The sequence below is a fragment of the Heterocephalus glaber genome, unplaced genomic scaffold, assembly GCF_053883595.1.
Source record: "Heterocephalus glaber isolate CG9 unplaced genomic scaffold, H.glaber_assembly_v1.0 deba00001550, whole genome shotgun sequence".
Classification (NCBI taxonomy): domain Eukaryota; kingdom Metazoa; phylum Chordata; class Mammalia; order Rodentia; family Bathyergidae; genus Heterocephalus; species Heterocephalus glaber.
The window spans coordinates 18,294,538-18,309,973 of record NW_028258343.1 but is presented as its reverse complement, the minus strand read 5'-3'; the positions used below and the strand labels follow the sequence as shown (position 1 = coordinate 18,309,973).

Below are 15,436 nucleotides of genomic sequence, written 5' to 3'. Positions count from 1 at the left end.
ACTGAGTGTAGCTTTGTTTGTTTTTACTTTTATCTAGAGTATGTTCTGCCTCTACTCTTGACACTTGGGTCCTGGCCTGCTTTTGGAATCAAATTCAGAAGACTCCTTTAACTGATACATTTTTGGACTTCACATAAAAGTGAAGGAGGATCAAGAGAATGTTTCAGTTCTGTTTGTAATTCTCTGTTTATAAGAACATAAAGCAATCAATGTTTGCACCCCATGCAAATATGGTTTCCATTTTGTCCTTGAAATATGAGAAAAGTTGTGTTGCCAGCACATATTTATTCCTGCCAAGCATCTCCTTATTTCTAGGATGCACAGACATCTTAAAGTTTTGTTTCCAGTTTTTTTTTCAAGTTTAGTCTCATTCTAAAGTGAGGAACACCTGCTAAATGACAACATTTGCTACCATGATGAGAATATTAGTGATGTGCCAACAGAAATCGTGGATAGACACCAATTGCCACAAGTCTATTAAGGATATCAAATGCTGGCTTATTTATTGGATTTATATTCCAATAAAGTTTCTAACTCATATCTGAACTTTGAATTGATTACTGCCAAAATAATGCGCAAGGATTTGGAGGCTGAGTGTTTAGAACTTGTTACATCTAGTACTTAGTAGTTTATAACCCTATTGAACTACACAGCAAAAAAAAGATGATTTATAATTGAGACTGTGTAAGCTGATTGTAGATGGATCACATCATCATTTCCCAATAATTGGAAGCCTCAAGAGTGTACTTATGACAAACACAATGGCCTGAAGAAGCCAGTTACAAAAGTTAAATAGATTTCCTCAAATCAAGGGTCTTGTTGAACTTCATGTTCATACTTTTCTTATGTTTTATATTTAGCATTTGTAGAGAAATAATTATATGTAACCCATCATTAGTGTAAAGGAAATTGAAAAGTGGAATATATAATTTTGGTGAATTCACCCTGGGATACAAAAGTAGTTTTACGAAAGGTGGGTGAAAGTCATCGGAGGTGCTAAATGGTAGTAGGTGTCTTCTTACTGCTCTTATATTTATTTTTCTTTTTACTCTTAGACCAACAAAGCACTTCACTGCTGTTTTGCCTTTTTCACTGAGTGCTCCTATCTGTGGAGATCCCAGGAGAATGCTTCCTTACTGAATATTCTCAAGTTCTCGATACCAAATTCATTGTATTGAAGAGAATCAGACAAGCTTAGAATCTGAGTGCATATGAAGGCTTTCCTCCAACTCAGTATTTCTTACTATTTCTCCAACTGTCATGACCTTCATTTTTCTCCACAATGGGAGACTAATATTTAGTTAAGATTTTAAAACAAGTCTTATCGATAGGATCTACCCATTGTATCACTGAAATTTCCTTTATGTTGCTTATCAGTAACATCCTACTTGCTATATTTGTTGAATTTCATGACCTTTTAGAAGTGCTTATCATTACTGATCACTTTCCTACATGTCACTTACATTCTGTCTCTGATTTTTTTTCTATAAAATAGTGTTGTTGTTAGATTTAAACAATATGCATATATATATATAGAGAGAGAGAGAGAGAAAGAGAGAAAGAGAGAGAGAGAAACAGAGAGATTGACTTTAGAGAGGCACAAACACATAATACTTTTGGCTATTATCATTATGTTAATTTTACTTGCTTTCTACCTGTCTCTCAGACTACATTTTCCTGAAAGCAGAGCCTGAAACCAAAGCTTGCATGAAAGTAGCTTATTGTGAAATCATCCCAAGGAAGGCGTGAGGAATCAGTAGTACAGTGAGGAAGGAGGAAGCGTGAGTGCTGTACACAGTTACGCTGGCCATCTCTATGGAGCCTGTGTGTCACGTTGTGCAACTGGCTGCAGATCTTTGATCAACAGGATAGGAGGGACATAAGCAATGTAATGGGTTTGAGATCGCTCCAGGGACATGAGTGTCCCCGTGCTTTCAGGTGGAGAGATTGTTTAGTGTCCAGCTGGGTCAGTGTGTCAGAGAAGGCCGGAAGTGAGAGGCCAGGACACAGGCTGCTGCGAAAGGCTGCCAGGGAGCGGCCACTGTCCTAGGTAGGGGCTGTGGTCAAGGCTGGGACGAGAGCACTCCCAGTGCATGCAGGAGGAGCCCAGTGCCCACATTGTTCTGGGTTTTCTCTTACCTCTGGCGACCCTTTCCCCAACATCATTTTCACATTTGGCCTCTTTTCTTAAAAAAAAATTTTAAATCAAAATTTGAGCTGTATGTCACATAAAATAAAATACAATGTTCAGTTGAACAAATGTTTACATACTTGCATAATCTCCATGACAATTGAAGACATAAAAATAGCCAGTGCTCCCAAACTCTCTCTTGCTCTGTTTGGAATAAGTCTACCTACCCCTGGGTCCAGGCAAACGCTGACCAGTGAGTTTATTTTTCTTCTTTTGTGAAATATCTGTTCAAATATTTTGTACATTTTTACTTCAGTTGTTTGAGATCTTAGGACTGAGATCTTGCAAGGAGTCTTTGTGCATTCTTAATATAATTTCTTCATTAGAAATACCTGTTGTGAATTTCTTTTCATTCTCTGGCTTGCCTTTTTATTTATCTTTAGCAATGTCTTTCAAAGAGCAAAAGTCTTAACTCTTAATGAAGTTCAATTATCAATTTTTAATCTTATTTTTTCTGGTTTTGTGTGTGCAATCTGCATATTTGTCTATACCATTACAGCAAAGTTATTTTCCTGTTTTCTACTAAATTATATAGTTGTAGTGCTTACACATAAATCAGTGTAAATCTGTTTTATATGTAGGATGCATTGCAAATTTTGTATATGGCCTGAGGTAGGGTTAAGATTTTCTTTCTAAAGATGACTATCACGTTGTTCCAGTATTGTTTGTTGAAAAGCTTATCCTTGCCCTCATTGAACTGCCTTGGCATTTTTGTGAAAAATTAATTGACCACGAATATATGTTTGCTAATAGATTATTTATTGGTCTCTCTGTTTATTCTTATATCAATACTGTACTTTTCTTTTGCAGTTGTAGGGTTAGAATCCAGAGGTTTTCTAACATCCCCACCAATCCCTTTTAAGTTCATTTTGTGTTGAGACAGAGTTTTGCTAAATTACCTTCACTCTCTTAACCCCCCCGCCCCCAACTCTCTCTGTCTCTTCCTCATATTACTGGGGATTGAACCTAGGGCTTTAAAGTGAGCTACCTCCCCGCGCCTACATTTATTTATCAGGACATGTTTGGAGAACACAATGTTTGCATTCCTTATGTGGAGTCAGTCCATGTAAATAGCACATCTTAACTCCTGTTTTATCTCCATCCCTCTCCCTTCCCCTTTCTCCATTTCTGGATCCCATTCCCGTTTGAGAAAGATCTCTCTCCCTGCTTCCTATTATCTCTTTTATTTTACTCCTTATTTATAATTTGTGTTTCTTTTTATATTTTTATTTTGAGACAGGTTCTGCTAAAATGCCCAGGCTGGGCTCAAATTTGCCACCCTCCTGCCTCAACCTCTCAGAGTACGAGGATTGAAGCCATGTGCTACCACGCCTTCCCGGTCTGTATTTACAGTGAGTCTGAAAACCAGAAGTGTAAATTTTCTATCTTTATTCATATTTTTAAAAATTGTTTTGGTAATACTAGTTCCTCTATGTTTTCCCAAGTCTTTAGACTCACATCATTCATTTTTGAAAGCTTGCATGTATTATGATTAATATTACATTGAATTGCTCTAATGATCAATTTGGGAAGAATTAACATGTTAAAAATAGTATTTATATCCATCCATATAGTATGCCAATCCATTTATTTCACTTTTCTTTAATTTTTCTCAACATATTCAGCAATTTTCAAGTACAAGTCTTTTATAGAGCTTATTAATCCTATGCCCAGGGAGTGTATGGATTTGTAACTATTGCAAATGGATTATGTAATTATGAATTTTAATTTATTGATAGCATATACACATACAAGTAATTTTATAAGTTCTTATATATTTTTAAATTCTGCAAATCTTGCTAAATTTACTTTTAATTTTTGTGGTCCTTTTGCTGATACCTTAAGGATATATGCTTAATTATTTTGTAAATAAATAAAAACTATTTAAGCTATTTCTTTTGTATCTATATATTTCATTTCCTTTTCTTGCTTTATCATCTTCATTATAACTTTCAGTACAATGATAAATAGAGTGAGGATGGATTTCTTTGCTCCTGATCTTAGTGCAAAGCATCCTGTTTTATTTACAGCATTAAGTACATTTTGTCTGTAAGATTTTATTTTGCTTTTCTTTTCTATCCAGTTAAGGAACTTTTCTTCTATTTCTAGTTTACTGAGAACTTTTTCATTCATGGGTGTTGAATTTTGTCAAAATTCAAGTGAATTTCATAAACATAGCCCAGTAGAAATACTGGCTTTTCCTTTTATTTTTTATTTAACACATTATTCTCTTGAGATATTTAAAAAATACTAAGAACTCTTAGGTACTTCCATTTTTCATCTTTCCAGGTCCCACTGTTTTTCCAGATAAATACTTTTATTAATTTTGAGTATAAAATTTCTGAGTTTCTAAGGTGAAAATTCCATGTGATTATGTATGTATGTATGTATGTATCCACCCACCCACCCATCCTAGTTTTCTCCACCCTTTAAACACATAGCATTCTATAACATCATTCTGCATGTATCTCTTCTTCACTTGATAGATTTTAGAAATCTTTCCTTATCAGGATATAGAGAAACCCTCATTATTTCTTACATCTCCATAGTACTCTTATGTATGGATGTACCACTACTTAGAGGACAAGTCTCTCCTGGTGGGAACCTGAGTTGGTTCCAATATTTGGTCATGATAAGAGTGCTGTCTTGGTTAACTATACCCAAATTATTAATCCAGATCAAAGGATATTTGCATTTGTAATTTTGATAGTACAAATTTATATTTATTTTAATGCTACATTGCAAGGAAATGATGAAAGTCTTGTTCAGATGTGTGATGGCAAAGCTCTTTCATACTCTTATCTCGATTCTGTTCTTCATTATTGTCCTGGCTCTGAATCATGTGTGGTTTTTCTTTTACTTTCAGCAAGGCATCTTGGGCTAGACCTTGTCAGGATGATTGTATTATTTTATCATAGTTTTCTAGTGACTTCAGAGAATTTGTAATCCTTTGATTTGCATTGCTTGTATTTCAACATCAGTTACATTAAATTGTATTTTTTGTGTTGAAAGATACTATTTTTTTCTAGATTACTACAGGAAAGATCCATGTAAAATTCCAACATGAAAAGATTTTTATTCTTTTCTAACATGTGGGTAGGACAGCATCTTCAAAATTCACTGAGTGTCCTGGGAAGAGATTATTTCTTTCTTTGCCCTGGATACTTTCTTTGCATTACTTCTCTTTGCTTAATTAAATGTTTGCATAGGTTCACTGGGTCAGGCAGAGACTTGCAGGCTCAGTAGTACCTAATTAATTTCCACATTTTGAAAAAGGATTGACTCTATCTCAGTCTCACTGGCCAGGGCATCAAAGCATGTTTTATGGAACTGGTTTATATACCCCGGGTGGAGACCATACCTGCTTTTGCTGTCTAGTAAAAAGGAGTGATTAAAATTTTCACAAGTTGAGTAGATGGGGCCTCAAAGCTTGCCTATGGGAAGAGCTGACTCTGGATTTATTGTTATACTTGAAAAGTGCTTTCTTCACTATTCCTTTTAGTTCGTCTGGACTAAGCTAGAAATGGTTATGCAGAACAATGCTTCAGATAACCAGTAAACTTTCATAATACTTTATCCTCTTCCCTCTGGAGTTTATGTTAAGGGCCTTTACACTCTGTGGCCCTTTTTCTATCTTTAGATTCACCCCTAAAGAGAGCAAAAAGAACAGAAAGGGAGCAGGAGTGAGAATAGAACTTACTGAACAAAAATTACATGTGTGACATTGTCTCTCGAGGAACAGTATGCAAAAGGTGAATTTTGCCTGGGTGAGGGGCAGTGCTATAGAAATGTAAATCACTAACAACATTTAAAGAAACACCATACAAGTGCGAAGTGTCACAATATTTCAGGCTGTCTAACAGATTTACATTCCTCTCAAATAGTTTTGGATGTTTGTGTAATAGACCAGAAAGACATTTAGGGCTGGAAGCTCTGTGGAGCAATAAATTCCTCCTGCTGCCTTTGGTCAAGATTAATATTTTATTCATTTACTGCAATCTCTTTAATTAAGCATATTTAACTGGAACCACTTTTAGATCCCTTTTGTCTTAATATTTGAGTTAATTTATTGGTTAACTGTCTTGAAAGGAATATTGGTTAAGAGCAATTGGCTTTGGAGCTAAGACTGAATTTGAAATTTGAGTTCCTCACTTACTAATTGCTTGTCTCACACATGACTCAAATTCTCAGAAATACAATTTCCTCATAGGTGAAACAGACAGAAGAAAACCTACTCTATGATATCATTGTAAGGATCAAATGAAATAGCATCATTCAGCATTACTGGAAAATAATGCTGTTCATGCTTAATGAATGACAGTAAAAATGAAGAGAATGAAAAGTATTTTCTACTCTACTATAAGTACTCTTGTTGAATATGAGGAAATATACTTTACCTGAAACAATTCAATATATGTTAAAACTTTATATGCATATTTATGCATTATATATGTATATATACACACACATAAAAAGAACAGAGATAAAATCTTTTGGTGGCAAGAAATGAGCATGCTTAATCTACATGCATATGTTTTAAAATTAATCTGATATTTCAATCTGTCTCCATATTAGTATATTCTGGTAGGATAAACAGTATTTGTAGCATTGCAGATTCAGAAAAACACATCTGCATGTACTTTAAGAATCCATCAGGGTACTAGGCTCCCTGGAGTACAATACTGTGAGTATAACTTAGCCGGGAAATCTTTCAGCGACAGCATTAGAACACATGCTGTGATTTCACACACTGCACAGTTGGCACTGTTCCCAGCAGGGCATGAGAGGAACACATAGTAAAATGGCTGTTGAAACAGGTTAAAATGAATCATCTAAAAATACTTTAAGACCAGGATTAGTGAGGACAGCCTACTAATTTTCATTCAAGTGTTTTTACACCATTTGATACTGGACCATCTATTCAGGGGCACACAACCTGCAAATTCTGTTTCTTCATTAAATCAAAGAAGTTTAATTTTGGAGTAGATGAAAGTGAACTAAAGAGGATGCAAGGAAAATGAGAAAGCTGTAAAGAATAGGTTTTAAATGACATGACTGAAATTACCCAGAGACTAATTTTTCTCATCAGTAAATATACTTTTCACTCTTTCCTCTTGTTTCACACAAATTTAATAAAGAGAGTTTAAGAAATGTGTGCTGGGCTGCACTTTATTATGTAATAACGTTTGCATGGTACTGCTTTTCTGTTTCTCGCTTCATCAGAACTGGTTTTCATTTGGTTGGACCTCCTCAGCTGGGATGGTGTTGGAAGAAAGCATCTGTAGTTGTGCAACCATCTACTGAAAACTGCTCTGTTTCCATGTGACTATACGTCTCTTCGAGACCAAATGAGAGATGCATAATGTTAATAAATAAGCAGTTTCTACATAAATAAAGACCAGGCCCTGCAATCTACAGACTTGATTAATTATTTTTTTCTGTGCCAAGCTAAATGGACTCATAAAACAAGCGATAAAGCTGTGAATTGTACACTTAGTTACAAATGCATTCAGAATAAATGTGGTTTCTATTTGTAAATACAAATAATATAGTGCTATGGGATTTAATCTCAATCCAGTACAATAGACAGAATACAAATATATGACCCTAGTGCATAAAGCACACTTGGACCAAAGTACTTCAGGAACAGATAATAAGTTTGTCTTTGTTTTAGATGCCAAAAATGTGGTTGAAAGCCCTGAAGGGTGTGCCCACCTGACCTCCTTTCTGGCTGCCTGCCACTTTCCAGCTCAAACCTTCAATGTTCAGTATCATCAAATGGGCACATTGCATGGTGATTCTATACAAGTAATGGAATATTTGCATGCCTTTAAGAATATCGTGGTGGTGCTTTTTTAAAAAATTGAGACTGTTTTATATTTTTGTGGATGTAGAAAGTAAAGACCCACAAGGAGGGAGCTACACTAGCTATCGTTCTCTATTGTCATGAGATTAAATTTTACTGTTTGAAAGTTTTGTACAAATATTCTTTTAACTGCAAATTTTTTCATTTCCAGAAGAAAGACTGTACTTTGATACAACAATCCATGATTGACCACAGTGATCAACATTTACCCAAGATGGGATTTTGATATCAAAAATTCATCATTTCAATTTTAGGATCAAAATGATGGTAAACTCAAGCTAGGAGGAAGCAAAACCATCTTTAAATTTAAATAACTTTGGAAATTGAGATACCGAAAGTTATAAAAATATATGAAAGGTAACAGATGCATATAAATCTGTTTGACAACAAGGTTCAAAGTTACTTCTGAATGTTTCACTTTACAAACAGAAAATATAAATAATTATATTTCATGCATGACCTTTTCCCCACTTAACATGGAAATATACTTTATAATGATGTTTCTGGCAAACTATTTTCTTCTTTTTAAAAATAAAAAAATTAAAATGAGGGCCGGGGATTTAGCTCAGTGGTTCTGTCGCTTGCCTCGCAAGTGCAAGGACCCAAGTTCTATCTCTGGTACCAAAAAAAACAACAACATTTAAAATGAATGTCTAATAAAAGAATGCATTTTAATATTAGCAGTATATTTAGAAAAAAGTATTCAAGAATACTTATTGATAATTAATATTACATATAATTTCTGTTTTATGAAGTTCTGATGGGATTTAAAAAGTAGATCAGTCAGCAGCTGCCTTCTACCCATTCTGTAATTAATACTTACTATATTACTATCTCCTCTAACCTGAATTTACCATCTATGTCTCTCTAAACTACATAAATATAACACATAAGCCCTTGAAAAAGCAGGGTGGTGACCAAAGTCGTATTCTACAGCAGTATAAATTTTTCATGTTTAAATTGAAAAATGGATTCTATCATATTCTTGCTCAAGAGAACTTACATATACTCTTAACAACCAGGTGTAGAATAAAAATCCAAATAAGTCCTCCTGTGCTCTTGCCTATCCATTTACTATTCACCATTCGCCTCAGGTGGAACTGTAGTACTGGCTGCTGATTCCATGTTGCTTTCTTATGTATATACAGTGATTTTGTTCCAGATATTCCTCATACCTAGTGCACCTCATACTACCACGATGGCCAGAGAACTCTGGCTCATTCTGCAGTTCTCAAATCAAATGCTACTTGCTCTAGGAAACTTTCCTCAATCCCATCTCAACCCAGATAAATCTAGGTTTTCCTTCTTTGATCTAATTCTCTCTCTCTCTCTCTCTCTCTCCCTCTCTCTCTTCCTTGGAGCATCTCATTTTAATGCACATCTGAGTTTGCTTGCTCAACCTCTCTGATGATCATAAGACTCCATTAAGACATTGCAAATATCTTTTTCTATTTATATACTTGTTATATTGAAAATCTTAATTATGTACTATGTGAGTAGTAAGTAAATGAATTAATTAAAAGTAATGGGGAGAAAACATATTCTGAAATCCTGGATCAGTTAATTACTTATCTTATGAACTCCTCCTTCACTCCATGTGAACCTGTGTCTAGGCCCACAATCTAAAGTGTATTCAATAGCAAAATGAGCAGCGGAGTTCAGGTCAGCTTGTTATTTAAATAAGAAACTGTATTACTTGTATAATAAATGTTTCCAAAGTCCAGTAGAATTTTACATTGGTGCTTTATTTGAAAAATATCTAAAACTAGATTAAATGATAACGGAGAAGTTGTATATCAGGTTTTTCCATGAGCACAGTGTGTCATAAGTATTTTGGAGACCCTTCAAAGTAGAGTATTCAGTTCGATTTGGACTCTGAGTGCTCTTTTGTTACTCTGTCATTTTTGAATGACAAGAGAAGTGAACAGATAAAAGCAAATATATATATATATATTGAATTGTTTGGATTTAATTACAGCTTGTATGATGTATAAATGTTTCTTCACTTTAAGCAATGTATTCTTTAAAAATTAATGCTCTTCATGCCTTCTTATTATTTGCTTTTGTTGTGAAACAACATTACATTCTCATCTTCCCATTATGCATATTTTGTAACTGAAAACGATGTTCTCATTAATCATTAATTAATCTGATTTGAATTTGTACATTGACCTTTACTCTCTCTGAAGGACCTAAAAGAAACAGGGCTACAAATCACTTAGTTGTCACAAAATCACAAAATTGAAATGATATGCTTGTTTTTTCCATTGCTACTGTCAATTCATTCCCTTGACTATTAAGTAGAGGAGTATCTTCTTTCAGTCTTTGTCCCTGCCTTTAGAATGATTGTGGCTATTTCTAGTACTACTGGTATAATAGTTGCCATTATTTACATTTGTTTATTTGGGATAAGAACAATTTAGGATCTCAAATAGTATATGTACAGTACTTTGAAAAATAATCAGGAACTCATTCGTGTTTGAGTAAAAGTGATAGAAATAGCTCTCAAACTAGCTTTCACCTAAAAAGAAATAATGGGAATGATACTAGAATGGAGCACACAAAGGAAGATAGTAGGAACCATGATGGCCCTAGGGATACCTGAGACTCTCTTCTAATTTCTGCTTCTTTCTTAGTATCAGAACAGGGATGTTCTTGTGTTCCATATTTTGAGCTTCATGACCAGTGAGGAAACTAATCATATCATGACCGGTAGAAGAATCCTATGGAAGAACTCTTGATCCACTTTCAAGAATGTATCCCATCCTTGGACCAACTCTTGTGTCCAGACTAAATAAAACTATGAGTGCACCACCCCCGGTCACATAAATATACCTACACTTAAGATGTGGAACTGTCTTTTCAGAGCAGAGTGATATGGATAGCCAACCCAAAATGGCAATGGCCTTTACAAAGGAAAACCAAGTATTTTATGAGTTTTTATGCCTCCTTCTCTAATATTAAAAAAATACAGAAAAAATATTATCAGGTGTCAAATATTTATAATGGTACTATTGATTTAAAGAGTGAAATATTTTCTTTATACTGAATTTAAATATTTGTTCTGTCTAAGGATTATTATGAAAAAGTCTAAACATTATTAAGACCAGATATTGAAGTATAAAATATTTGAAATATTAGAATGCAATGGGTTATGAAATTCTAAAATGAGGTATTAGACCAAGATGATAATTTTCAAAATGTCTGTAAATGAGGTTCTTGACTGTAAAATGCCTTAGTCACATGTGGAAAAGTAATAGTAAAATGGTCATAATATATGATTCTTTGTTAATGATTTGTTGTATTCTGTTTGCAAGTATCTTGTTGAGGATTTTTGCCTTTCTGTTCTTTAAAGAAACTGGCCTGTAGTTTTCTATTTTCATGGAGTCCTTGTCCAGTTGTGGGTATTAGGATAGTGCTAGCTTCAAGGAATGAATTTGACAGAGTTCCTTGTCATTCAATTTCATGGAAGAGTTTGAAGAATATTGGTATTAGTTCTTCCTTGAAGTTCTGATAAAATACAGCTGTGAATTCATCTAATCCTGGGCTTTTCTTAGTTGGTAGGGTATTTTTTCTTTTTTTTACTCCCTCTATTTCTGTTATTGGTCTGTTCAGGATTTTTATATTATCTTGGTCCAGCTTTACTAATTTATATGTGTCTAGGAATTTATCCATTTCATCCAGAGTCTCCCAATTTGTTGAATAATAAATTTTCAAAGTAATTTCCTACAATCCTCTGGATTTTGGTGTTGTCCATTATGATTTTGCCTTTTAAATTTCTAATTGTGTTCATATGGGTCTTTTCTTTCTTTCTAGTATTGGTAAGTTTGGCTAAGGGGTTATCCATCTTGTTAATCCTTTACAAGAAGCAAATCTTTGGTTCATTGGTCTTTTGAAATTTGTTAGTCTCAATTTTATTAATCTCTGCTCTGGTCTTAATTTGTTTTCTTCTATGTGTTTTGGATTTGTATTGGTCTCGTATTTCTAGGACCTTGAGATGCATCCTTAGGTTATTTGGGATCATTCTATTTTTCTAATATGTACATTTACAGCTACAGATTTCCCTCTAAGAACTGCTTTCAGTGTATTTCATAGGTTTTGGTATGTTGTGCTGCCATTGTCATTATATTCTAGGAATTTTAAAATTTCTTCTGTGAGCCACTGATTATTCAAGAGTATATTATTTAATTTCTATGTTTTTGTGTAGTTTCTGTCATTTCTTTTGCTGTTGATTTCTAGTTTCATTCTATTATGATCTGATAATATGTAGGAGATTATGTTAAAACAAATCTAATATTTATATGGAATGAGAAGAGACCCACCATAGCCCAAACAATTCTGAACAACAAGAGCAAAGCAGGAGGCATTAAAATCTCAGACTTCAAGTTATACTACATAGCTACAGTAATAAAAACAGCATGGTACTAAAATAAAAACAGATATTTTTGCCAAATGAATAGAACAGAAGACAAAGAAAGAACCCAAAACATCTTCAGCAGTCTGATTTTTGTCAAAAGGGTCAATAATATATGCCAGAGGAAAGATAGCCTCATTAACAACCGATGCTGGGGACATTGGTTATCCACATACAGAAGAATAAATCTAGATCCGTATCTCTCAACCTGTTCTAAAATCAAATCAAAATGGGGCAGTGACCTAGATATAAAAATAGAAACACTGAATCTTATGGAAATAATTGGTAAAACTCTAGAAGAGAGGCACAGGCAAAGACTTTCAGAAAGATCCCCAATTGCACAAGATATAATACCAAGAATTAACAAAGGAGATTATATCAACTTAAAAACTTCTGAAGGGAAAAGAAAAATTATGAGAAAAGAAAAAAAAAAAGGAAACGAAATCTATGTAAATAGGGAAGGGTGGAGGGGGTGAAGGGTGCACAGGTAATGGGGAAAAAATAAGAGCCGAGATACATCATGTACAGGTACAAGCACCCAATGATAAATGTAAATGTATTGTATACCTAAAATATACCAATAAAACAATTTTTAAAAAATTATAAACTTCTGCACAGCAAAATAAATAAACAGTGGTGATGACACAACCTACAGAATGGGAAACAACATTTTCCAGTTGCTCCTCAAACAGAAGACTTATATCTAGAATATATGAAGAACTTAAAGGGCAATTGACACTTCAAGTGAATAGACACTTCTGTAAAGAAGTGCAAATGGCAATGGGTACATGAAAAAGTGTTCCGCATCTTTGGGCATTAGAGAAATACCAATCAAAACAACACTGAAATTCCATCTTTCTCCAGGAGGATTGGCTATCATCACAGAGTCAAAAAAAAAAAAAAAAAAAAAAAAAAAAAAAAAAAGGTGCTGGTGAGCTTGTGAGGAACAAAGAGCCCTTCTACATGGTTGGCAGGAATGGAACAAGTACAACCAACATCAAAATCAATATGAAGATTCCTCAAAAAACAAAAAATAGAAATTCCATTTGACCCATTTGTATATCTCCTGAGTGTCTGCCTGAAAGAACTAAAGTCATCATACTGCAATGATACATGTACAGCCTTGTTTATAGTAGTACAATTCATAACAGGTAAATAGTGAAAACTGCCCATATGTCCATCAAGAGATGAATGGAGAAAGAAAATTATATACTCTCACAATAAAGTACTATGCAACCAAAAAGAAAGATAAAATTTTCACCTGTAGGAAAATAGATGGGTCATGAGGCCATATTACTAAGTGAAATTAGATAGAGGTTTCTCTTATATGAGAAACCAAAAATGTAAATAATTTAAAGAGCAAATGAAAAGAGAGATGGCAAGAAACAGGGAGGTAGACCTGAAGGGAAGTCTGATGGAAAGGGGATTTGGGAAAGGAAGGAAAAAGGAATGGGTGGAGAACTGGAATAAAAATGATCAAAATATGTATGCATAAGTACAAGAAGAATGTATTACTATGTATCACATAATATATTGATAAAATAAAAGAAATAGAAAGAGGGAGGGCGAGGAGAGATTTTTAGAGAGGATTTTTTGGACACAGTAATACTTTCTTCTCCAGTGAAGATAGAGATTGTTACAAGGGCTATTCAGAAAGGCTGAGCTACGGCTGCAGTGTTGGGGAGAATGCAGAAGATGAGAAGGTGGCTAGTTACAATGGACATGGAATGAAACTTCCTTATCAGGACTCTTCCTTCATCCTGCTGTCCTAGCTGTGGTGGGGTCAAGGATTCTTCAGCATATCCTACACATCGTCTGTGGTCCACAGAGAGATTTGGCATAAACGTGTTCTTAGATGATGTGCAGGCAGAGGCGTGACAGGATGAACAGTCCTCCCGTGGAGAAGTTAGAGGTGGGTCACCAGATCGCTTGAGGCAGAAGAAGAAGGAAGCCAGCACTGCAGTGAAGTTCATTCAGAAGCGCAGAGACCAGCTGGAATGAGAGGAGGGCAGGGTAGGGCTTTCCAAGACAGAAAACAAGCAAAAAACCATGTAAGTTCCTCAGAAGGGAAAGTTTTAACTTTCAACATTAGCCAGCCCTTCAGAGATAGACAGTGACTTAAGGCCGTGGTATTCAAGAAAGAGGTTGCTGTCGCTCGGCATCTCTCTCCCTCCACAGGGTCTCTGAAGGGAGATACCAGAGCACAGGGGCCAAGATGGTGGGCGCAAGGCAAAGGCCTCCGAGGAAGACACAGAAAGATACAAATAGCGCCCCCTCTCCTCATCACTGGCTTGTAGAGCAAGCAGTAGGCTCTGTGCTGCCTCTAGGGGAGCAGCTGTTATTTTGACTGGAGTTAGATACTTCCTCACGTGTCTTGCTCTTTAAAGCCTTGAAATCTGGAATGATCATAGTGCTTTTATCTAAAAGTAGAACAATCATGGAAGTGTCTGCTTTATTCCCAGTTGCAGGAAAGAGCTCATACGGCTGAATACATTTTAAAAGAAAAGTGAAAAAGACTAATACATGCATTTTCTGATGACCACTTTTGAGTTCTGTTTTCTGGGTCTTTTTTCTTTTTGCATGTTAAGTGGATACAGTCCCTTAATTTAATGATCACATTCTTAGGGCATACTTTACCTAACCGATTCTTACAAAGAGGCAGACGTTTTGCCTTGTTTATCAGCTTGATGCATAGAAATTCTGTGTACTACACTATTTGTGTCTATGTATATCAATGTATGCATATTTTATACTCTTTATTATTTAATTGACCTCGTGTCTGGGTATAATATTATAGGAACAGCTTTACTGAACTTAAAAATTATTAGAGTCAGACTTACATTATAAAAGCAATAGAGAAAAGTCAACCACTGATTGGAACTTGCAAAATATATTTTTACAGATTAAAATGCAAAACAAAATGTCATTTGAATGTTTTAATTGGTTTCAGTTTTACAACTGCAAA

At 34.8% G+C, this 15,436-nt stretch overlaps 1 pseudogene across 1 annotated transcript in view; it reads left to right on the top strand.

Annotated features, from left to right (window-relative positions):
• The window catches only part of LOC101697229 (coilin-like), a 44,298-nt pseudogene extending 34,321 nt beyond the window's left edge, over positions 1 to 9,977 (top strand). Inside the window, exons 7-9 of the transcript XR_015442555.1 lie at positions 3,432 to 3,543; positions 7,415 to 7,999; positions 8,209 to 9,977. The product of XR_015442555.1 is annotated as a coilin-like (transcript). The remainder of the gene's footprint in view (positions 1 to 3,431; positions 3,544 to 7,414; positions 8,000 to 8,208) is intronic.
• The last annotated feature ends 5,459 nt before the right edge of the window (positions 9,978 to 15,436 follow it).